Raw genomic sequence first — 25639 nt, 5'->3', positions numbered from 1 at the left:
CTTTCAAACGACACACCAGGTGGAGATAATTGAATCACGGGGACGGTTTCCGCTGTGCTATTCTTGTGATCGTGAGTTCTCACGAGATCTGATGTTTTTATAAGTGCCTGGCATTTCGTCTGCCAGCTCCATTCTCTTCTGCCACCCTGTGAAGAAGGTCCTTGCTTCCGCTTTGCCTTCTGCCATGATCATAAGTTTCCTGAGGCCTCCCCAGCCATGCTGAACTCTGTGAGTCAATTAAACCTCTTTCCTTTATAAATTACCCAGTCTTGGGCAGTTCTTTATAGCGATGTGAAAATGGACTAATACATCACCACAGGGGTTTACAAAAGCATGGAACAGAAAACAGATCAATGGCCAAGATGGACATTCTCAGCATTTATTTTTGTAAGAATTTGACCAGGCTGGGACCTTTCTCTCACAAGTATGGGAAAGTGGTGTAGAGAACATAAGTGACCACCACCAGTCCTTTGTCTAAAAGAAGAGACTGCAAGGACACTACCAACATTCATTCAGCCAAGAGTGAGTCTGAATTGTCATAAATTTCCCTGCATTCAGCAAAAAATAATTAAAACACTCAAGTCAAGTGTGGTTTATATTGGTAAAAAACTCATATATCATAATTAAGATATGAGAATATATGGAAGTGTGTGGGAATAATAATTTTCACGATTTTTTGCTACCTTAAAACCCAGAGAACTTTGCTTTGAACACAAGGAACTTGGGAAAAGAATTTAATTATCCTAAATGTCTATATTCTTCTTCTTAATTTATATGGCTAGAAGAAAGAAACATTTACTTGTTTTAGATGTTTGTAACATTTTGGGTACAGAAAATGTTTGGAGGTACTTGGGGGATTTTTGGCTTGTTTTTTTGTTTGTTTGTTTTGTCTTGTGCTTTCTCTATCAAAGGGGCGAAGAAAGAAGATAATTATTTTTAGAAGCAAATCTTTGTTTCTTAGGCCTCAGCAATCTGGCAATAAGAAAAGATTAAAAACAAGTTCACAATGTAAAACTTGTCTGGTACTGCATGTTCCTATTAATTTTTCAACAAAGCCAACCTCCCTTAATCTCTTCCTAGATAATCTTGAGAGGTTCCTAGAAGTGTCATGCCCAATGCTCCATGAAGCTGCTGGTCTCCATGGCTACTGCATTATGTTTTAGCACTTTCTCTTTCTTCTTTTTCTTAGTAAATATCCTTCCTCCAAATGTCAACCATGCTATTGACACTCACTAGAGACACAACTGCATCTGCAGCTGCCACAGATTCAAATGTCTGCCCCTGAGGCTGACCTTGGTGCTAAGTCTACACCAATTATTGTTGACTATCAATGTTAAGGACCCCACAGACTAAGCCAGGAATGATGCCAAATTTTCCAGCCTGACTCCGTCAATCAGTGCAAATGTTCTTCCTGGTCTGTGTTCTCAAATTTTCAATATTCCACATTGTATAAAAAACATCTATTTTCTCTCTCTCCCACTACCTTGTGTTTTTCACTCTCACATTTTTTTCTTTTATCCTAAGATAAAAGAATGCAAGTGGGTAAGGGGAAGAGAAGACTGATCTCAATTATAAATGCCATTTTGCATCCTGAAACTTCTCCTCTCTGAAGCTCCTTTGTAGTCCTTTCATTATTTGAATTCAAATATTATTTAAGCATCTATCCTGTGCCAGTGATCATTCTAAGTAATGAAAATATAAAGAAAAAAAGTCAAAGGGGGTGCTTACCTCGTGAAGCATACCTTACAAGACGAGAGTCAAAATAAATAAGTAAATCCATAAAATAGATTATCATGACCTGGTAATTAAACCAAGTAGATGATGTGATAGAGTAACAGGTATGGTGCTGCTTTACACAAGATGGGAGAAGCTTTCTCTGGGAAGTATTCAAGCTGAGACATGGAGGACTAGAGAAGTTAACCATGCAGAGAGTTGAACATCCCAGTTAGAGGCAAGAGTAAATATAAACGCTTTAGAGAAGAGAGAGGGAAGTATTTTGAGGAACTGAAATAAAGCTTATTTATCATTTAACCTGTGTGACTTGACTCTACTTTAGAATAAGATTTTTTCCCTAGTATTCATTTGTACATCATCTACATCTACCACATTGTCTTCTAGGAATGCTTTAAACATGCCTAATTTTTAAAATGAATGTGTTTCATGCTCTAGCAAAGTTCCCTTTACAAGACAAAATGTGCAAAAGTTTAAAAGGCCAAATATTCACCAAAGCTACAAAACAAACAAACAAACAATGACAAAAAAAACCCCCAAATCTAATACCAGTTAAAGTTTTTAAAATAGTTTAAAAGAGAACCATAAGAAACTTCCAGTTTCTGGTCTACCATGTAAGAAGCTTGTAAATCACCACTTCAGTCTAGCAATAAGAAAAATCCTGAACAAACTGAAAATTCTTCTTTTTTTTTTTGTTTAATTTTATTATTATTATACTTTAAGTTTTAGGCTACATGTGCACAATGTGCAGGTTTGTTACATATGTATACATGTGCCATGTTGGTGTGCTGCACCCATTAACTCGTCATTTAGCATTAGGTGTATCTCCTAATGCTATCCCTCCCCCCTCCCCCCACCCCACAACAGTCCCCAGAGTGTGATATTCCCCTTTCTGTGTCCATGTGTTCTCATTGTTCACATTGATGCAAAAATCCTCAATAAAATACTGGCAAACCAAATCCAGCAGCACATCAAAAAGCTTATCCACCATGATGAAGTGGGCTTCATCCCCGGGATGCAAGGCTGGTTCAACATATGCAAATCAATAAATGTAATCCAGCATATAAACAGAACCAAAGACAAAAACCACATGATTATCTCAATAGATGCAGAAAAGGCCTTTGACAAAATTCAACAACCCTTCATGCTAAAAACTCTCAATAAATTAGGTATTGATGGGACGTATCTCAAAATAATAAGAGCTATTTATGACAAACCCACAGCCAATATCATACTGAATGGGCAAAAACTGGAAGCATTCCCTTTGAAAAGTGGCACAAGACAGGGATGCCCTCTCTCACCACTCCTATTCAACATAGTGTTGGAAGTTCTGGCCAGGGCAATTAGGCAGGAGAAGGAAATAAAGGGTATTCAATTAGGAAAAGAGGAAGTCAAATTGAAAATTCTTCTTAGTACCATAACAGACAAACCAATGCCCCCCAAATTGGAGAGACAAACAGGTGAATACAGGCAGTTAGGGCATATTGGAACAGAGAGTTGTGAGTTTAAACCGCCATTGGAACCAGTGCGAGGATAGGAAAACCAAAAGTGTAACTGTGAGTCAGTGGAGGCTCAGTGAGGAAAATTCTTGAGAGTTAAAAACAGGGGAACCCAGTTACGGTGCAACCCCCCCGACCCCCAACACACTCGCATGCATGTTACCTCCTGGGGCTCTCCAGGCCCTCACAATAAGTAATAGATAAAAAATCCCATCATGTTTTGGCCAGGTCAGAGGAAAATAACCCATTTGAATGTGCCAGAGAGTTCATTTATTCTTAACAAGGTCTGCCCTCAGAGGAGATTATTTAATCAAAGCCTAACCTGTTGGTTTTATCAGAGCCTAACAGACCTGGGAGAAGTGCAATATCCAACCACAGCTGGCTCTAGCATCCCCTGTGGAGGAAAGGATATACCCAATTTCAGATCCCTCTAGTCATCCTGTCACATCTAAGTGGAGAAAACTGAGAAGCACTTGAGAAGTTCACAGTCCAGAACACAAGCTCACTAAAAGACTGAGACCTAATCATAGGACTATAGAACATTTCCCCTCCCCCAACACTGTACCAGCTCATTACTAAAAGCCTATTTACATCAGTTCCTTTTTTCCAGTACATAATGTCCACCTGGCAGGAAAAAAATGACAAGACATACAAACAGGTAAAACACAGTGTGAAGAGACAGAAAATGCATTAAAATCAGACTCAGCGATGGCAGGGTGTTGGAAGTAACAGACGGGGAATTTAAAATAACTATGATTAATATGCTAAGGGTTCTAGTGGATAAAGTAGACAACATGTAAGAACAGGTGGTCAATGTGAACAAAGAGGTGGAAATTATAAGAAAGACTTCCCTCCAAATGCTAGAGATCAAAAAACTATAACAAAAGTGAAGAGTACCTTTGATGGGCCTCTCAGTAGACTGGACACAGCTGAGAATAGAATCTCTGAGACTGAGTCCATCTCAATAGAAATCACTGAAATTTAAAAGCAAAGAGAAAAGAGAATGAAAACTAAAAAGTCAGAACACAATATTTAAGAACTGTGAGAAACTACAAAAGCTGTAATGTATGTGTAAGGGCACTATCAGAAGGAGAAGAGATAAAGGAACAGAAGAACATTTGAAATAATAATAACCAAGATTTTCCCCAAATCAAGTCAGACACCAAACCACATGATGATGGAGAAAAAAAATCTGCCAAAATATACGAATAGATGTTAATCTGAGCTAATATGAGTAACTGCAGCCCAGGTTACACAATCTGAACAAGTCCTGAGAGAAAGTGTACCCAAGGTGATTGGGTTACACATTGGTTTTATACATTTCAGGGAGACAGACATTGCAGGTAAAATCATAAATCAATATGCAGAAGGTATACATGGGTTTGTCCTGAAAATGTGGGACATCCCAAAATGAGGGCTTACAAGTCGTAGGTGAGTTTTAGGGATTCTTTAGGTGACAATTGGTTGAGAGAATTAAGAAACTATCTAAAGACTTAAAACCAGTACAAAAGAATGACTGAGTTAAGATTAATGGGATTGTGGAGACCAGGCTTCTTATTGTGTAAATAGACCCTCAAAGGTAGAAACTGTCAGAGGGAATAGATGGTAAATGTGTGTCTTCTCACTTTCAAAGGTGTCAGACTCTCAATTTCTCCTAGATCCAGAACAGGGATAGAAAGGGGAAATGTGGCTGCATTAATCTCCATTCTCTACAGATACAAATTTCTCCTACTTCAGTCTGCTGGCTTGTGACAGCCATTTCAAAATATGTCAAAGAAGTACATTTAGGGGTAAAATATTTTTATTTCCTTCAGTCTGCTATATGTCATGTGGTGCTATACCATAGTCAGGTTGGAAAGTAAGCAACTTATATAGGGTTAATAAAAACCCATCTAAAGATATTTTATGGTGTATAAGGCATGACTTGCCAGGGCTCTTAGATAAGAATGTGGGCAGGAAGGGGGAAAAAGGTCAGAGTTTAGTTCTTATACAGTCCTTACACAGAGTTTAGTCCTTACACGTACAAAGACAGAGGGAGGGGGGCTCCAAAGCTGAAAGAGGAGACCCCACATTTGGAGGATACCAGCCAGTTTTATGCCATGGCTGGAGGAGGCGGTGTTTGATTTGCACAGGGCTCAGGGAATTGGTTTGACCAGGCATGTTATTCACTTAGCCAGCAAGAAAACTGGCCTTTCCACCCCAGCCCTTTAATATGCAAATGCAGGGCGCCATGATGTTCTACACACATGGGGATATATGGGGGTGGCCATGCTGTCAGGCACCTGTTGGGGCAAGGGCAAGAGGACAACAGTGGGAATTGCCATGTTGGGTGGAACCAGTTTCTAAAGGCTTGCATTTGCATATTAAAGGTTGCCAGCCCAGGTTTAAGAGCCAGGGCTTTCATGCTATACAAGAAACGTTTTTTTGGAGCTGCGAAAAACCTTCCAAGGACCTCTTTTCCTCTCTATCTGCCTAAAATAATTTCTTAATAACTCCTACCACACTTGTAGAGGAACAGAGATAAGAGTTACATCTGACTTCCCTTCAGAAACCATGCAAGCAAGAAGAGAGTGGAGTGAAATATTTAAAGTGTTGAGAGAGGAAAAAAAAAAAAACACCTAGAGTTCTGTACCCTGAGAAATTACTCTTCAAATGTAAAGGAATTTTTTTTTTAGGTAAATAAAAATTTAATAAATTTGTTACCAGTAGACCTGACTTGCAAGAAATTTTAAAAGAAGTTCTTTAAAGAAAAACAAAATGATATAGTTCAGAAACACACATCTACATAAAGAAAGGAAAGCATTACTTCAGAAATAAGTGAAAGTAAAATAAAAACTTGTATTTTCCTTATTCTTAATTGATCTGATAGATGTTTGTTAACAATAGCAATAATATATTCAATTATGTACGCTTACATACATACATAGACTTTTCTATGCTTATGCATGAATGAAATGAATGACAATAAGGATGGGAGAGAAAAATATGAATTATTTTGTTATTATAAGATACTCACACATGAAGTGGCATAGTGTTATTTGAAAGTGGACTTGGATTCGCTGTAAATTTATATTGTAAACTCTGTGCAAACATTAAAAAGTCTCTAAGAATGGAGAGCAAATGAAATTATATAAAATGCTCAATTAAAACCACAAAAGACAGAAAAATAGTGTAAGACAAAAATAGGAATAAAGAACAAGGTGAACAAACAGAAATTAACAAATATGTTAGGTATTAACCCAACTATATCACTAATCACTTTGAATCAATGATTTAAATGCACCAATTAAGCAACAGATTTTTAAAAATACCCCATTATATCTTGTCTACAAAAATCCCACTTTAAATGTAAGGACACATATAGATTACAGGTAAATGGATGAGGAAAGATATACAGTAGGCCCCCCTTACCTTTGTTTTTGCTTTTGTTTTTGTTTTTAGTTCCTGTAGTTTTCATTAACAGCAGCCACAAACAGTCTGAAAATATTAAATGGAAAGTTCCAGAAGTAAACAATTCATAAATTTTAAATTGTGCATCATTCTTGGTAGCATGATAAACTCTCACACCATCAATCCTGCATTATCTTGTGTGGGATGTGAATACCCACACTGTATATGCTACTTGCCCATTAGTTGCTTAGTAACCGTCTCAGTTATCAGATTGACTATCATGATATCTCAGTGCTTGTGTTAGGTTAATTTGTATTTTACATAATAATGGTTCCAAAATGCAATAATAGTCATGCTGAAAATTCAAACATGCCAAAGAAAGGACATAAAGTGATTCTTTTAGGTGAAGAGGTAAAAATCCTCAACTTAATAAAGAAGGGAAAAAAAGCATATATTGATGTTGTTAAGATCTACAGTAAGAATGAATATTCTATCCATAAACTTATGAAGAAGCAAAAGAAATTTATGGTAGTTTTCTGTCACACCTTAAACTGCAAAAGCTCTAGCCACATTGTATGATAAGTACTTAGTTAAGTAGAAAAAGCACATAATTCATGGATGGAAGACATGACCTGAAAACATGTTCAATTATAGCAACGTGTTGTGCCAAAAAGTGTTGAACCTATGCAAAGACTCTATCAAGAAATCTCCTGATTTGAGTGACACCAAGTCATCAATGGAAAGTTAAAAGATGGTTACACAGATTTAAGAATACAAAAGGTCATCATTAGCCTACTGCTACATCACAAGGCTTATGTGATTCATGTCACTTTGTCTTATCACGTAGGCATTGTGTCATTTCACAACATCACAAGAAGGGTGAATACTGTACAATAAAATATTTTTAGAGAGGCAGAGAAATCACATTCATATAACTTTTATTACAGTATATTGTCATAATTGTTATATTTTATTATTAGTTATTGTTGGTAATCTCTTACTGTGTCCAATGTATAAATTAAACTTTATCGTAGATATGTATACATAGGAAGAAACATAGCATATATAAGGTTTGATGCTATCCACTGTTTTAGGTGTCCACTGGGAGTCTTGGAACATATCCCTTGTGGATAAGGGGGGATTACTGTACCATGCTAACACTAATCAAAAGAAAGTGGGAGTAGCGAGATTAATTGCAGACAGAGCAGATTTCAGAGCAAGGAAATTATCAAGGATAACAAGGGGCACTGCGCAATGATAATGAGGTCAATTCTCCAAGAAGACATAATAATTATTAATATATAAGAGCCTAACAATAGGGCATCAAAATATATGAGGCTAAAACTGATAGAACTGCAAGAAAAAGTAGATGAATCCACCATTACAATTAAAGACTTCAGCTCCCCTCTCTCACAAATGGAAAATTCCAGCAGCTAGAATTCATTAAGGCATAACTGAACACACCAGTGACATCATCAACTGGATATAATGAACATCTATAGACTAATTCTTTCAACAATAACATTCTTCTCAAGATTGTATGGAAGCTTCACAAAGAGAGACCACATTCTGAGCCATAAAACACACTTACCAAATTTAAAAGAATAGAAATTTTACAGTGGCCGCTATTAGACCAGAATGGATGTTTAACTAGAAATCAATTTTAAAAAGGTAGTTTTAAAATCCCAAATTACTTGGAGATTAAAAAACACACTTGTAAATAACACATGGGCCAAAAAAAGAAATCTTAGGAGAAATTTAAAAGTATTTCAAAGTAAATAAAAATGAAAAAACAACTTATCAAAATTTGTGGATGCAGAAAAAGCAGTTTTCAAAGGGAAATTTATGGCATTGAATGCTTATATTAGAACAGAAGGAATATCTAAAATCAACAATCTAAAATTTTACCTCCTGAAACTAGGAAAAGAAGAGCTAATAAATCCAAAGTAAACAGGAGAAAAGAAATAAAAATCAGAGCAGAAATCAATGAAACTGAAAATAGAAATTTGCTAAAGAAAATCAATGAAACCAAAGGCTGGTTCTTTAAAAAGATGAATAAAATCTATAATTTTCTAGATCAGCTAGGAAAAAAAGAGAATACAAAATATTAATATCAGAAATGAAAGAAGAGCTATTACTACAGATCCATAGTCACTAAAAGAATAAAATAAAATATTATAAACAACTCTATGCACACAAATTTGATGACCTAGATGAGATACATCAATTCTTTAAAGGTACATCTTCCAAAACTCATACAAGAAGAAATAGACAATCTGAATAGGCCCATAACTATTAAAAACTTAATCAATATTGATAACTGGATAACTGAAAGTGTCAGGCCCAGATGGGTTCACTGGTGTATTCTACCAGACATTTAAGGAAGAAATAATATCAATTATCTAGAAACTCTTTCAGAAAATGAAATCAAATAGAATACTTCCTCACTCATAAGAGGCCAGCATTATACTGATATCAAACCACAGGCATTACAAGAAAAGAAAACTACTGACCAATATCACTCATGAACATAGATTATAAAATCTTTAAAAACATTAGCAAATCAAATCAAACAATGTATAAAAGAATTATACAGCATGACCCAAATGGATTCATCGCAGTTATGTAAGGCTGGTTCAACATTTAAAAATCAATTAATATAAATCCATCATGTCAACAGACTAAAAAAGAAATTTTTCAAGATCATATTAATCATTGCAGAAAAAGCATTTTACAAAATCTAAGCCCCACTTATTATACAAACTGTCAGTAAACTAGAACTAGAGGAAAACTTCCTCAACTTAATAAAGATTATCTACAAATAGCCTACAGCTAACATGATACTCAACAGTGGGAAACTTCAAGCTTTCCCATTAAAACACAAGTCAAAGATGTTCTCTTAACCACTGTTTTTCAACATCATACTGGATGTCACAGCTAATTGAATAAGACAGAAAAAGGAAATAATAGGTATATAGATTAGGAAGATAAAAATAAAAAAAAACTATCTTTGTTTGTCGATGACATGATTGTCCATGTAGAAAATCCAAAATAATCAATTAAAAAGGTCCTGGAGCTAGTAAGATTATAGCAAGATTGTAGTATGCAAAGTTGATATATAAAAATTCATCACTTTCCTATACACCAATAATGAACAAGTGGAGTTTGAAATTAAAAACACAATACCATTTACATTAGCATCACCCAAAAGTGAAATACTTAGGTAGAAATCTAATAATACTTATATAAGATTTATATGAAGGAAATCACAAAATGCTGATGAAAGAAATTAAAGAACTAAATAAATGGAGAGATACTCCATGTTCATGAATAGGAAGATTCAATATTGTCAAGATGTCAGCTGTATAGATTCAACACAATCTCAATGAAAATCCCAGTAAGTTATTTTGTGTATATTGCTAAAATGATTCTAAAGTTTATATGTAGTATCAAAAGACCCAGAGTAGCCAATACAATACTGAAGAAATAAAAGTCAAATGTCTAATACTACCCAAATTCAAAACTACTGTAAAACTACAGTAATCAAGAGAGAGGTATTAAAAAAATAGATAAATAGATTAATGGAACAGCATTCAGAGCCCACAACCCACAAATATGGTAAAATTATCTTTGACAATGGAGCAAAAGCAATAAAAAATGTAGAAAATACAGTCCTATCAACAAATGTTGCTGGAACAACTGGATATCCATATACAAAAAAAAATGTTGAAACTAGACACAGACCTTACATCCTTCACAAAAGTTGACTCAAAATAAATCACAGACCTAAATGCAAAATATAAAACTATAAAACTCCTAGAGGATAGCATAGAAGAAAATATAAATGATCTTAGGTTTGGCGGTAACTTTTTAGTTACAACACCAAAGGAACAATATATGAAAGAAAGAATTAATAAGCTGGACTTTATTAAAACTTTTAAAAGCCTGCTATGCAAAAGACATTGTAAAGAGAATAAAAAGACAAGCCAGAGACTGGGAGAAATTATTTGCAAAACACCTATCTGATAAAGTACTGGTATCCAAAATATACAAAGAACTCTTAAAACTCAACAGTAAGAAAACAACCTAATTTTAAAATGAGCCAAAGGTCTTCATGGACACCTCACCAAAGATATACAGATAACAAGTGAACATATGAAAAGATGCTGCACATCACATGTCATCAGGGAAATGGGAATTAAAATGACAATGGGGTAACACTGCACACCCATGAGAAAAGCCAAAATCGAGAACACTGACAACACCAAAGTTGGGAGGATGTAGAGCAACAGAAACTCTCATTCATTGCTGGTGGGAATGTGAAACGGGACAGACACTTTAGAAGGCAGTTTCTTTAAAAACTAAATATATTCTTACCATATGATTTAGCAACCATGCTCATTCATATTTACTTAAAGGAAAATTTATGTCCACAAAACGACCTACACAAATATGTTTATGGAAGCATTATTCATAATTTCCAATATTTGGAAATAATCAAGATTTGCAAAAGTAGGCAAATGGATAGAGTGTGCTCTACACAGAATACTGGAACATAATAAGAAATGAACTATGAAGTCATAAAAAGAATGGAGGAAACTTAAATGCTTATTACTAAGTAAAAGAAACCTATCTGAAAAGGCTACATGCTTTATGGTTCCAACTGTATGACATCTGGAAAAGGCAAACCTGTGGAGAATATAACAAGATCAGTGGATAACAAGGGTGGAGGGAGGGAAGGCTGAATAGGCAGAACACAAGGAATTTTTAGGGCAGTGAAACTACTCTGTATGGTATTACAATGGTTGGTAAATTCCACTGTATATTTGTCTAAACCTATAGAATGTACAACACTAAGAATGAACCTTAATGTAAACTATGGACTTTGGGTGACAGTGGTCTATCAATGTAGGTTCATCGTTTGTAAAAATTAAAAAAGTACCACTGTGGTAAGGGATGCTGATTATGACATAGGCTATAGATTTGTGGGAGTTGGGGTATTTATGTGGTAGGGGATGTTGATTATGACACAGGCTATACTTTTGTGGAAATAGGGGTCTATAATTTCATACAGTTGGGAAACCTCTGTACATTCCACTCAATTTTGCTGTGAACTTAAAACTGCTCTAGAAAAATAAAGTCTACTAAATTAAAAATAGAACCATAAACGCATATATTTGCTAGACATAAAACTTATTCTAAACATAAGGGTATTACCACAAATCTGAGAAACATTAAGCTATGTGAAAGAAACTTGTCACAAAAGCCCACATATATGTGATTTGATTTATATGAAATGTTCAGAATAGGTCAGTCCATGGAGAGAAAGTAGATCAGTGGGGTTGCCAAGAACTAGAGGCAGAGGGAAGTGAGTAGTGACTGTTAATGGTGTGGGGTCTATTTTTGGAGTGGTTATATGTTCTAAAATCAGAGAGTGGTAATGGTTGCATAATTATATGAATATACTTAAAAACTACTGAATTGCATACTTTCAAAGAGTGAATTTTATGGTATGAATGTAAATTATATCTCAATAAAGCTGTTATTTCAAAGTTATATTAATAATAAAATAAAAATATTACCTTTAACCTTTAAATTGTTGGGGTTTTCTGTGGAAAAAATAAAATGGTATTACAGTTAAGAAATGTTCCCATAAATAACATTGGAACTTTCAAAAGGAATTCTAAAAAAATCAAACGTTTTGGAAGGAATTGAGAGCAAAGAAAAACGTATGAAATGAAATATGAATATGAAACAGATTGCAACTTTTATTTTATAGATAACAAACTAAAGCTTAGTTAGAATGACTTTGTGCAAGGTAATGAGAGAGTAGGTGCCAATGCTGGGAGTTGAATTCAGGCCAGTTAAGCCAATGTTAAAAATATTTTTATTGGTCTTGAGGTTTTATTAAACATTTTGCTATCTCAGCAAATAGAGATCTTTCTCACACTAAACCATATTTCTAGAACACAAAAGTTCTACAAGGTTTTAAAAATTCATCCTCTTAAAACATTTACAGGGCATAAAAAAAAGAAAATGCATATTAAATATTCCAGATAATTAAAATTTCAAAACGTCTAGAAAATGACTAATCAAATCCTTTGTAACAAGTAGAACACTAATCATTGTGACCACAAATTTGAAACTGCCATTGTGAATCACTTGTTTTTGTATGTGTGGAATCAAAGCCATGCTTCATTTGTTTTGAGAACCTAATGCAGGAACATCTGTTTCAATGGTATCTGTTTAATATGAAAAATATTCTTCACTAGGAAAACAGGCTGAATTGTTATGTTGGCCGTTTATCAGTTCTGTTAACTATTACATGAAGGCAAATCGATCACACTGGAGAGAAATTCCAACTTACCAAAAAAGACACCCCATCAATTGTTAATGGAAATATACATTTCATTTATTCATTGACTCTAAATATTAATTTTATCCTATATCTGTGTCAGGCACTTCAGTAAGTTTTAAGGTGATGATGTAAACTAAAACAAGACATTGCCCTTAAAAAAATGTGTTCTCAGTCTAATGAAGAAACAAGAATGTAAATAAAAATTTCAAACTTAGACAAACTCTGTAATTGAAATAATCACACAGTATAGAAAAGGGCTGCCTAAATTTAAGGGTGTTAATAAATGGAGGTGTTAAAATAAAGTTTCTCAATTGAGAAGTTAAAACTTTCTTTTACAAAGTAAAAAATTTGTGACAGTTATTGAGAGTATAACAATTCCAGACTTCAAGTAAAAAGCAACTCTCAGCTACAACCAAACTATTGTACTTACAAAAAAGAATTCAGTGTATAGTTTCAGACAAGTATAAACATAAAATTCGGCATAAGTTTAATGAAACATTATCCCCCCAACAGATAATGTATCATCTATAAAACAAGACACTTAAGAGTTTGGGTATCATTTGAAGATCTGTAATATAAATTATCACAATTCTTCTGATATTACAGTACTTTTCAACTAATACACTTGTAAATGTTCTTAAAGTAGTATATAGGAAAATTATGTTATAATAAAGAAAGAAAGGATAAATAATTAGCAGGAAAATCATTGTAATAATCTGAGGGGAGAAAATTTTTGCAATGAAAATGTATCAAATGTTTACCTAAAAGGAAAAACATTAAAAATATGCAATGACTGCAGCATTATTCACAATAGCAAAGACATGGAATCAACCCAAATGCCCGTCAGTGATAGACTGGATAAAGAAAAAGTGGTATATATACACCATGGAATACTATGCAGCCATGAAAAGGAATGACATCATGTCCTTTCCAGAGACATGGATTAGCTGGAAGTCATTATCCCCAGCAAACTGATGCAGGAACAGAACACCAAACACTGCATGTTCTCATTTATAAGTGGGCACTGAACAATGAGAATACATGGACACAGGGAGAGGAACAAAACACACTGGGGCCTGTCAGGGAAGGGCAATAGGGGAGAGCATTAGGTAAAAGAGCTAATGCATACTGGGCTTAATATCTAGGTGATGGTTGACGGGTGCAGCATACCACCATGGCACATGTTTACCTGTGCAACAAACCTGCACATCCTGCACATGTAACCTGGAAGTTAAAAAAAAATTTAATTTAATTTTAAAAAATACAATGTCAAAATAAGGCATAAATAACATTGTCACAGAAAAAATCAGTTAAAAAAAGAAATACAATATATATACAATTTTAAGGTAAGCATTTTGTAACCTATTCAAATAAAATTATCTGTATGTTTTAAATTCATGTTATAAAGGCAAAAAGCATAATAGTCTGAGTACAATTCAAATGTTTTGAAAAAAAGGAATGAGCTGTGTAACATATTTTTTAACTTCAAAAATGTAAAGGATACAAGCCAGGAAATAATGTTTTTTTAAAAAAAATTAAACTCTCATTTATTTTCTTTAACACTACATAGAATGAGGCTGAGTCAATATTTGTGAATGGAATTTTTTTTTAGTAATGCATAAAATAAATACAAAGTCAAGTTGTGCTTATTAGCCATGGGATTCCTATCATGAATATTATCTACGGTAAATAATACAGTAAGTATTAAACTTTTGAACACCAATAATCATGAGAGAAAAAGTTCTGGCAAAACTGCATGTGACAAATCGAATTCGAATGGCTGGCTTCCACATTTCTTACATAATTTGAAGAATATAAGTAAAACAATCTGTTAATACCAAATGAGAGCATTTGTCTAAAAATGTTTCTTCAGTTATAGCTCCTGAACAGTGGGTAATAAGTTTTGCTAATCTTAGTAGGTATTGAAAAATTTGCCAATTTCTTTTCTTTGTATGTGTACACACCATATATCATTTTCTAAAAATGCAGAAGTATATTAGACATGATATTGAGGGATTCTATGCATTTTGTCCATTTGTACATGGTTTTCCATTCCCTCTATCTATCTACACCTAAATATTTTATCTTATATTCATTGGCTATGTGAGTTTTGTTTTATATGTCATTACTTCACTACATTCACTGAATCTCCAAGGCGTCATAGAATAATAATTGGTTTGATTGAAATGGTTTAGTGCCTTAACTTTTAACATTATAGTCTACACACCTTTTTGAGGGGTGAGGGGAAAGATAGGGTCTCACTTTGTCGCCCAGACTGGGGTGCGGTTGTGCTAGCATAGGCTCACTGCAGCATCAAAGTCCTGGGCACAAGGAATTATCCCTCCTCAGCCTGCAACTAGCTGGAACTAAAAGCATGCACCACCATGCTTGGTTGTTTTATTGTTTTCTTTTTTTTTTCTTTTTGTGGAGACAGGGTCTGCATTCTGTTGCCCAGGCTGGCCTCCAACTCCTGACCTAAAGTGATCCTCCCACCTGGGACTCTCAAAGCACTGGGATTATAGGCATGAGCCACCATGCCCAGCCTATGCAGCATTTTTGACAATATTTACTAAATTCAAGTATTTTACAAACATACCTGTTTTATTTGGAAATTTAAACTTTTTACCCAGTGCTTGTCAAAATTCATAAATGATCATATGCTTTATTTCTTAAATTTGTTGGTAATTATGTTGGCAGTTTTTTTATATTGAGAGAGTCTCGTCTTCTTGCTGTCAACCCTCCTTGGCTGTAGAGTACATTTTTTCTTTGATAAATTGGCTAGGTTCTTTTTTACTAATTGTTTGTTTAGATTTTTCTGTTAGAATCTCTGTGTGAAATATGATAACCTTTTTTTTGTTTTTAAAGAGCTTAATTATAGCAGGGTATGGCTAGCTTTGCTTATTTCACTTTAAAATTGCCTAAAATTTAGTAAGACTCATTCTTCTGATAATTTTGTCTCAATTCAAGATATCTCTTCTTGTATTTGTTTACTTAAGCTTCTGTCATGTTTTTTCTTATGTAAGTCCAACTTTTGCCGGTTATTTTTATTTCATCTACTCTCCAAATGGCTAGTTGTTTGTTTGTTTATTATAACTTGTACTTCTGTGCTTTGACACATTTATTCTATAAGATCTTCTATACCTCTGAATGGGTTCATGTTAAAGCATCCTTCAGTTTACCTACTGAAACATTTAATTGGAAAATCATGTGATTTTAGTTCCAGAAAGCATGTGTGATTGGGGTGCACTTGAATTTTCCTAAGAGTTCTTATTATTTGTTTGTTCAAGTATGTTCTGTCTCCTGCAGCAACTCTATTTTGCTGTCATGAGATCTGTTTGTGCTGACTGATCCTCTCTCTGGCTGTTAGAACCCCTATTTGTTATTTTCTTTATTAGCCCTTAGATCTGGTGGTGGGGGTAAACAAGTGCAAGCAGGCAGACTACTCTCTACAACACTGAGCCAGTGGTGCCGGAGCAGAAGGGCTGCCAGCTCCCACTGCGGAGGAGCAGGATGAAGCCTTCCTGTTCCCAGGTCTCCAGGCATATGCTCAACCTCAGGAGCAGAGGACCTAGTCTAGCTCCTCCCTAGTCCCTAAGGTCATACTGACTGGAGAAATTTTTACCAATGTCAAATTTCCTTCTAAGAATCTAAGAGTCTCTGTGTGATAGGTTCTTCCAAGAATCTGGAAACTCTCCTTCAGCCCAAGGAGGAAAGAGTCCTTGTCTGTTCTTTCCATAAAGATCTTCAAGCCTATTCTCTCATTGATTCCAGTGGCAATTTGATTTAGAAAAGACAGACAGATTGTCAGGAATTTGAATAGAAGGTGTAGAGAGCCGAATTTATTAGTTTTCTAGAGCTGCTGTGACAACGTATGACAGACTGGGTGGCTTAAACAACAGAAATTTACTGCCTCACATTTCCGGAGGTTAAAAGTCCAAAGTCAAGGCAATGGCAGAGTTGGTTACCTCTGAGGACTGTGAAGGGAGTGTCTGTTCCAGTCCTCTTGCCTTGGCTTGCAGGTGGCCATCGTCTACTCTCTTTTTATCACCTTCCCTTTATGCTTGTCTATCTCTGTGTCCAAATTTCCTCTTTATATAAGGACATTAGTCATAATGGATTAGGGCGCACCATAATGACCTCGTTTTAACTTGATTACGTCTATAGAGAACCTATCTCCAAATAAGGTCACATGACATACCCCTGGTTAGGGCTCCAGCACATCTCTTTTGGGAGGACAAAATTCAACCTATAATGGCCATATTTAGGTAAACTGTCTACCCTGAATACTCTATTGAATGTATTAAATAAGTTCTAGATTGTTTGGTCATGGTCGTATATGCTATAAAAGTGGGTAAATTGCAGAACAACATTCTGGAGGTAGATGAAATAATAAAGGGACTCTAGGCTGAAGGGCTACGCAGGAGGAACTGCTGGGGTCATGGAAACAAACAGAACATTGCCACAAGCAACTCTAGAATTTCACACATACATCGTATTGACACATTACCAGCTGAGAAACAAATGAGGATTTTCATAAAACACTAAAAGGTATTATACCTACAACAAAAGTATCTCCTCTATAAACCACCTCTTGGGTAATTTATTTGCATTTTCACTTCAGTGAAAAATAATCACATAATATTCCCATTTTAAAATTTAAAATAATAATAAAGCAAAAAAATTGGCTTAATGGCTAGTCATTGTCTAATCACTTAAGAATCACATGGGACGCTCTCCAGGAAAACAACACATAGCATTCCAAATACATTTAGCCATAGAATAAAGGGACTACAGAGAGAAGAATAATATGTTTTAGTTTGAAGACTTATATGATTTAGTAAATCATTTTAAACAATGCCATTTTTCATTTCATGAACAAAAATAATTTCTCAGTGTTTGTGAATATGTGTGTATGAGACAGTTAAACAGACTTTTAAAAAGGAATATTCTGAAATATACCCCTCAAAAAGATTTTTAAATGTTTTCAATTTAAAAGAAAATAGATAATTTTTGAGGACTAAGCTCTGATTTTTTTATTTTACACAAATTCCTACCTAAGGGGTCTAAGAAGTCATGCCCTTCAAACAATTTTCATCAGATGGGTTTTTTTAACCCTATATATTGTGACTTACTTCTCAATCTGACTCTGGCATAACATTATGAGACAAAGAAAAAATATTTAACCCCAAAATATATTTCCTTACCCTACCTTCATTGCCCTTCAAGATCTCTTGCGGGAAAATCCACATTCTATAGAGAATCCCCTTTCCCCTTCATTTTCCTTCCTTTCCTCCTATCCAGGAGATAATCAACTAAGAGCCAGGCACCCTTTCAAGTCCCATTAAGAAACAATTTACAACCTGCTCTCTCTGAAGTTCGCTCTCTGGGAGCTTCCTCTGCACAATAAAACTTGGTCTCCAAATCTTTAGCTTTAACCTGAACATTCCTTTATACCGATCCCAGGTCTTTAGACAAACTCAACCAATTGTCAACCAGAAAATGTTTAAATTTACCTATAGCCTGGAAGCCCCCGCTTTGATTTGTCCCACCTTTCTGAACCAAACCAATGTATTTCTTAAATGTGTTTGATTGATGTCCCATGCCTTCTTAAAATATATAAAACCAAGCTGTACCCCAACCACCTTGGGCACATGTTCTCAGGACCTCCCGAGGGCTGCGTCACAGGCTGTGGTCACTCATATTTGGCTCAGAATAAACGTCTTAAAATATTTCACAGAGTTTGACTCTTTTTGTCAACATTTTCTACTGCCAGCAAAATACAGAATAATGGTCTCACCACTATTAGATTAATTGGTCTTATATCATACATATTATACATATTTGGCCTAATAGAATGGCTGAGTACCCCATTGAAGGTTCAGCAAATATCCTGGCTTTAGGACAACAGCCTGTGGCTGTGCAGTAGTGTTCTCCATGATGCGTACATTCCCGAAATCAACTGCCAATGTATGGGGCTGAATTGTGTTTCCCCAAACATTCATATGCTGAAGCCTTAACCTTCAGGACCTCAGAATGCTACTGTATTTGGAGGTAGGGTTTTTAAAGAGGTAATAAAGTTAAAATGAAGCCCTTAGGATGGGCCCTCATCCGATCTGATTGGCGTCCTTACAAGAAGAGATTAGGACCCACAGGGAGAAAGCAGAGATGTGGATGCACACAGGAAAGACCAAAGTGAGGCGAGGTGAGAAGGGGGCCATCTGCAAGCCAAGGAGAAAGGCCTCAGAAGAAACCAAACCTGCTGGCACCCTGATCTTGGACTTCTAACCTCCAGAACTTAGGAAAATAAATTTCAGTTGTTGAAGCTACCCAGTCTGTGGTATTTTGTTTTGGCAGTCCTAGCAAATGAATACAGACACCAATGCTGGGAACATATGAGTTCAGGAACCTAGGAGTACAAGTAGGATCAAACTTTCTCATTTCGACCTCCACTTATTTAGAGAGTTTGTGCTTCCTCGCTTCACAGCCTTTGTCTCTAATAGGCAATAGTTCCTGGTGTCAAGGGAAAACTCACCTGTTAGAGATACAGGAAGAGTTCCATTGAACTAGAAACTGCATGTACCATCTGGCCAGCTACCATGCCTTTATCATGCCAGTGGATCTGCAGACAAAAAAAAAAAAAAAAAAAAGTCATTTCACTTCAGTAGCCATGTAGCCATGGTAATCAGCCTTGATTAAAATCAGAAGCTAAGATTTCTGCTATACAATACAATTTACAGTATTTATTTGGGAATCCAGGAGATCCAATGCATTGTCTCTTGGTTGTTTCATGCCTAGAGATTAGAGATAAATTGGCAAATCCACCAAACATGACTGAACAAGGACAAAGTAACCAAGGTTTCACATCCTTCAGGATTAAAAGTGTACATCACTCCACCAGGGGAGCAATTTACTAGCTGAAGTACTGGGGTAGAATCTCAAATTGTACGGCACATAAACCGGGTCTGGTGTCTCTCATATGCCTTCCAACAACTTACCTAGGTTTTACACTGTATTATCACTTACCTCCTCATAGAGTGCACTCTATTATTCTGGCTTCACATTTTTCTAAATTCCTAAAATCCATATTATCTGAACCAAGCATATCAGCTGTTGGTTAGATATTGCCTCGAATGTTTTTGTTTGTTTTGTTTTGGTCTTTACTATTTGGGTATATAAGTATGATTTCTCCAATAATATTTTAAACTCTAGAAACAATATTTTTAAAGTTTGGAATCACGAGTCAACAGATAATATAGGGGTTATTATACAGTAAAGTATTCAATACAGCTACTTATCAATCAATTGACACAAACAATGACACTTTCTATATGTGGAATTCTCTATTTTCTACAGTGTATTTCATTGTGTAGTTATGATTCACTCATGTTGAAATAAGTAGCTGAATTATATCCATTTTCATGGTTGTATAATATTCTTCTACATGGACATACTTCACTCATTTACTTACTTATTGTTTCTTTGTTTATTGGTAGACATTTCATTTATTTCAAGCCAACTTTCCATTAAAAACTATGAACATTCTTGTACATTCTTCCTGTTGTACCAATGCCAGATTATTTTCTAGGATATATAATTAAGATTAGCATTCTTGATTATAGTTAATGTAGAGAAAACTTGTTTTTTAAAATGGGTGTACATTTTCATTAGCCCTATATAAGTTTCTGTTGATCCACACTCATGCAACAATTGGTATTACAATTACACACTTGTCAATATGTCGGCTCTAAAATTGTGCCCATAATTTAATTTGTATTCCTTAATTACAAATAAAGTTTAACATCTTTATTTTTTTATTTTTCTGAGACAAAGTCTCACTCTGTCACCCACGCTGGAGTTCAGTGGTGCAATCTGAGCTCAATTCAACCTCCACCTCCTGGGTTCAAGCGATTCTTGTGCCTCAGCCTTTGGAGTAGCTGGAGTTACAGGTGCACACTACCACACCCAGCTAATTTTTATTTTTGTATTTTTAGTAGAGACAGGGTTTCACTATGTTGGCCAGGCTGGTATCAAACTCCTGACCTCAAGTGATCTGCCTGCCTCAGCCTCCCAAAGTACTGGGATTACAGGCGTGAGCCACCGTGCCCGGCCAAAGTCTAACATCTTTAATTATACAAACACCTATTTTGTATTTTTAAATTCCTGTTAATGCATTATTTCCATATTTGTCTTTTATTAGATTGTCACTCTTCTTTTTTTATTTTTTAGGAAATGCCCTGGCTATCAATATTTGACTATCATATTATTTTCCAAACTTGAGTATTCAATACTATTTATTTGCTGCTTCTCTCTTTTTCTGCTTTTTTATTATTGTGAGAAATTTTGCTAATTTAAACCCTGTTGAAAAACATTTCGTTTTTATAATGATCTATTTTATCTTTGTTTTCTACTTTATTAATTACTTATTCTCTTATGTGTATTTACTTCCTTGTATATTTATGAGATTTATTGAGCTGTTCATGACTGCATCTTAATTTCTATGTGTGCATCATTAATTTTCAGACTTTAAGACAATTTAGGGATACCCATTTGTTTTAAATCACAGTTTTAGAGGCTTTCAGTATGTAGTATTCTTATTACCTTAAGTTATAAATATTTCCTAATTTGCATTATATAATTATTCATTTTAACTTTATTCAATTTCAATTTTAAATTCATTCTCTGAGATGATAGCACATTTTAAAATTAGCTGAAATTTGTTTATTGTCTATATGTTCAAATTCTATAATTTGAGCATCTATATGCTTAATGTGTGCTTAAAAAGAATGCTTATTATGGGCTGGGTCCGGTGGCCCGGGCCTGTAATCCCAACACTTTGGGAGGCCAAGGTGGATAGCTTGAGGCCAGGAGTTCAAGATCAGCCTGTGCAACATAGCAAGAGCCCCATCTCTACAAAAAATAAAACAAAAAACATTAATCTGGCATGGTGGCACATGTCTGTAGTCCTAGCTACTCAGGAGTCTGAGGTGGGAGAGTCTCTTGAGCCCAGAAGTTCAAGGCTGCTGCAAACTATCGTCATGCCACTGCACTCAAGCCTGGGTGACACAGAGACCCTTGTCTCAAAAAAAAAATGCTTATTACAAAATTGTGGTTGTATTGTTGTTTAACTATTCTCATTAATCAAATTTGTTAATCATATTATATATATTTCAAAATTAATGTCCTAATTCATATTATAAAAGCTATGGAATAGCATATGAAAATGCCCTGCTATAGTGCTAGATTTATCCTTTTGATTTTTTGGCTTTACATGTTTTGAGGCTATATTATTAGATGTATGCAAATTTAGAAATTTCCTATCCATTTGGTAAAACTTTATTCATTATATAAAGATGCTTTTTGTGGGTTTGTGTGTAAATATGTTAATTTCTTTACTTTGCTTAATATTTGATTTTACTTTTGCAGGTGTCAGCATTTACTTGATGTGTTTTCCTCTCTTTTTACTTTTATGCTTCTAAATATCCTTTTGTTTATACTTGACTCTTATAAACTGTATATAGCTGTTATTCATTATTTTTATTCTTTTAAAATAATAAAAGCTGCTCTCCTCTGTAGCAGCTTTTGAGATGTCTTTGTCATTAGCATTATGCAGTCTAGCCTAGTCAGTCTGTAAGCTTTGACTGTTAATTTCTAACATTAAAAACTATCACATATATAAGTATTTTACAAGAAATACTATCAGTCTAGGCTAGACTGCATACGCGGTTTAGTATTATGCAGTCTAGCTGTAGTTTTTCTCCATTGTCCTGCTGGGATAATTTTCACTTCCATAATATGACAATTCATATCTAATCGTTTTGATAAAACTTTCAGTTATTGTCTCTTCATATTTTACGTATCACCATTTAATTTATATTTTTCCTTAATATGCATCTAATTTTTGCTAGAAATCATGAATCTCTTCTCCATGTCTTTAAACATCTTCTCCATGTCTTTAAGCCAGTTTTTGTAAATATCTTAGACTCCGTATGGTTAATATTGTATAATTTTCAGATGTATCTTTTTCTTTTTTCTTTTTCTTTTTTTTTTTTTTGAGATGGAGTCTCGCTCTGTCACCCAAGCTGGAGTGCAGTGGCACTATCTCGGCTCACTGCAACCTCTGCCTCCCTGGTTCAAGCGATTCTCCTGCCTCAGCCTCCTGAGTAGCTGGGACTAAAGGTGTCTGCCACCACGCCTGGCTAATTTTTTTTTGTATTTTTGGTAGAGATGAGGTTTCACCATATTGGCCAGGCTGGTCTTGAACTCCTGACCTTGTGATCCGCCCACCTTCGCCTCCCAAAGTGCTGGAATCACAGGCGTGAGCCACCGCACCCAGCCCCAGATGGGGCTTTTAACCCACTTATTATCTTCCAGCATGCTTAATCTGCTGTTAAAAATATCCATAATTTTTAAATTCTAGCTACAATAATTTTCACTTCTACATAGTCTCCTGGTTATTTAAAAAATCTAACTGACCAATTTTATAGTGCCAGCCATATTTTTATTCTTCTAACAAACACACTTACTTTATATTCTCTAGCCACTTATTCCAATATCTACAATCTTTATACTTCAAATTCTGTTTTACCTGCTTTGTTGACTCGAATTCATAGTAGCTTGTCTCTTCATATGTTCTGTTTTTGATACTGAGCATATGTTCTTTGGAACTTTATCTGTGGGAATTCTTCCCTTCAGACTTGAACTTAAGATATAGTCCTCCAGGGAGAATTATGGTTGTTTCTACCAGATTTCTGGGACATTAAAATCACAGCACCAGTTAAATACATATTTGTAACCTGGTGTTTCTGTGGCCATAGATAGTGTTAATTCTGGCTCAAAAACTGTATATGTTTTTGGTAAATGACTTTTTAGTGAGATTTTGCTGGCCTCATTCAGAGCTAAAGCTGAGACAGACAAGTTTCCTTCTTTCCTTTAGGATATAAATAGTTTTTCTAGATTGTGTCCTGTGGTTATTCACTCCAGGGATTGCTGGCTTTAAAAGACATAGTGTTTAGGGCTTTGTTTGGGCTGTAGTCATTGCTCCAATTCTGTGGGCCTCGAGTTAAAATGGAAGCTCTAGTCGAAGAGAGATCAGTTGTTTCCCCCTGGGCACCCTTCAGCTTCAGTCCTCACTTCTTTTTTTGCTTCATTCCTTTTCAATAGTTTGGTCCTGTGGGTATTTTTTATTATTTGTCTGTGAAATCTCAGATAGGTATTTAGTTTTTTTTTTTAAATAATATATTTCCAGTACTTTAGATATTTTTATTATGGGCACCTTTTTTAGGATGTCTACTCTGGCAAAAATACTATAAACATTAGTTAAGGAAACGAGATTTTGGAAGAAGCTGGAAGTGATAATGGTCTCATAAAACACTTACATATGTGATAGTTGTTACGTTAGAAATTAATAGTCAAAACTCAGAAAATGTATTCGCTGTACAAATTAACTGATTATAATTTTTTTCTATAGAGGTAAAGTATTAATTCTGTAGCATATCATCAGATACTGTGATGATACCATATGCAGCCTACTTGTTATCCAGTTAAAATGCTATAATAGGTAAGTTCTTAATGTTTCTTTTTAGTGTGTTTCTGACCAAAGCTGTGGATGTGAATAGATGCATCATTAACATGTTATCTTACAATGTAATAGAATTGCCATATTTAGGCTTCAAAAAAGTCTAAGCTATTGCCCAAGCCTGAGTCAGGCTCCTCTGAGTCTTCTTTCTGACTAGGCCCTGACCCTGGGCTTTGTCCTTAGTTCCAGTGGCTCTGCCTGTTTAGCGCACTTTTAGCAAGAATCTTGCTGGGCTAGTCTAGTGAAAATCCCCTGCCCTTACATAAACACCCTTGATATCTGATCAAATTCCTTATTCCTTACCCTCAATATCTTGTTATGCTGGTTTACCTTCAATAAAAATCCTGTCAAGTCAGTTTAAGAAGAATCCCCTTATCCCTGATGTTTTCTCTTAGTAACTTTTCATTCGCCAGCCCCTACTCTGACTATAGATTCGCATTTGTTCCTCTTGTAATCAGAGTCAAGACCAATGTCTCTACCACACTATAAGACCCATTGCAGCAATCCCTATACCTTTCGCAATATTCTCCCTTGAATAAGCTCTTCCATACTGTCTCTAAAGATTGTCTTGAATATTTTTTTAACAAGTGTTACAATTGTAAAAATTCTAGTATAATGGATAATATTAACTTATTTTTCATAAACAAGGCACTCTCCTGAGGCAAGAGAATCACCTGAACCTGGGAGGCACATGTTGCAGTGAGCTGAGATCGCACCACTGCACTCCAGCCTGGGCAACACAGTAAGACTCTGTCTCAAAAATAAATAAATAAATAAAGTACTCGCAGAGTGAACAGAAGGCACACATAAAAACTCCAAAGTTACTTTTCGATCACCAAAGAAAACACACTACAACCTAGAGATCTTAAATAATTTTATGAAGAGAGAATGGGTTAAAAAGCTTAGTAAGCATGGAATTTAAAAAAGGGTTAACCGAAGAACAAAGAATATTTATGCACTCAATCATTGATTTAACGTATATTTACCGACCACTTACCACATGCCAGACACTGTTAGACACAAACATGTATTTTCCTCATCTTCATGGAGTATTCAAACAAGCGCAAACATCAAATTATATTTCAT

General features: G+C 35.1%; 1 long non-coding RNA gene across 1 annotated transcript; it reads right to left on the bottom strand.

The window, feature by feature from the left end:
• Nucleotides 1–1838: 1838 nt before the first annotated feature.
• LOC134756407 (uncharacterized) lies at nucleotides 1839–25639 on the bottom strand. Its single transcript, XR_010133280.1, has 6 exons — nucleotides 25551–25639; nucleotides 19511–19597; nucleotides 12203–12229; nucleotides 6642–6707; nucleotides 4128–4204; nucleotides 1839–1970 (listed from the first exon to the last, which is right to left on the bottom strand). It is a non-coding gene; the product is annotated as an uncharacterized lncRNA (long non-coding RNA).

Source organism: Gorilla gorilla, chromosome 3 (assembly GCF_029281585.2).
Source record: "Gorilla gorilla gorilla isolate KB3781 chromosome 3, NHGRI_mGorGor1-v2.1_pri, whole genome shotgun sequence".
Classification (NCBI taxonomy): Eukaryota; Metazoa; Chordata; class Mammalia; order Primates; family Hominidae; genus Gorilla; species Gorilla gorilla.
Note: the sequence above shows the minus strand (reverse complement) of the source record. Positions and strands in the feature narration are given on the sequence as shown.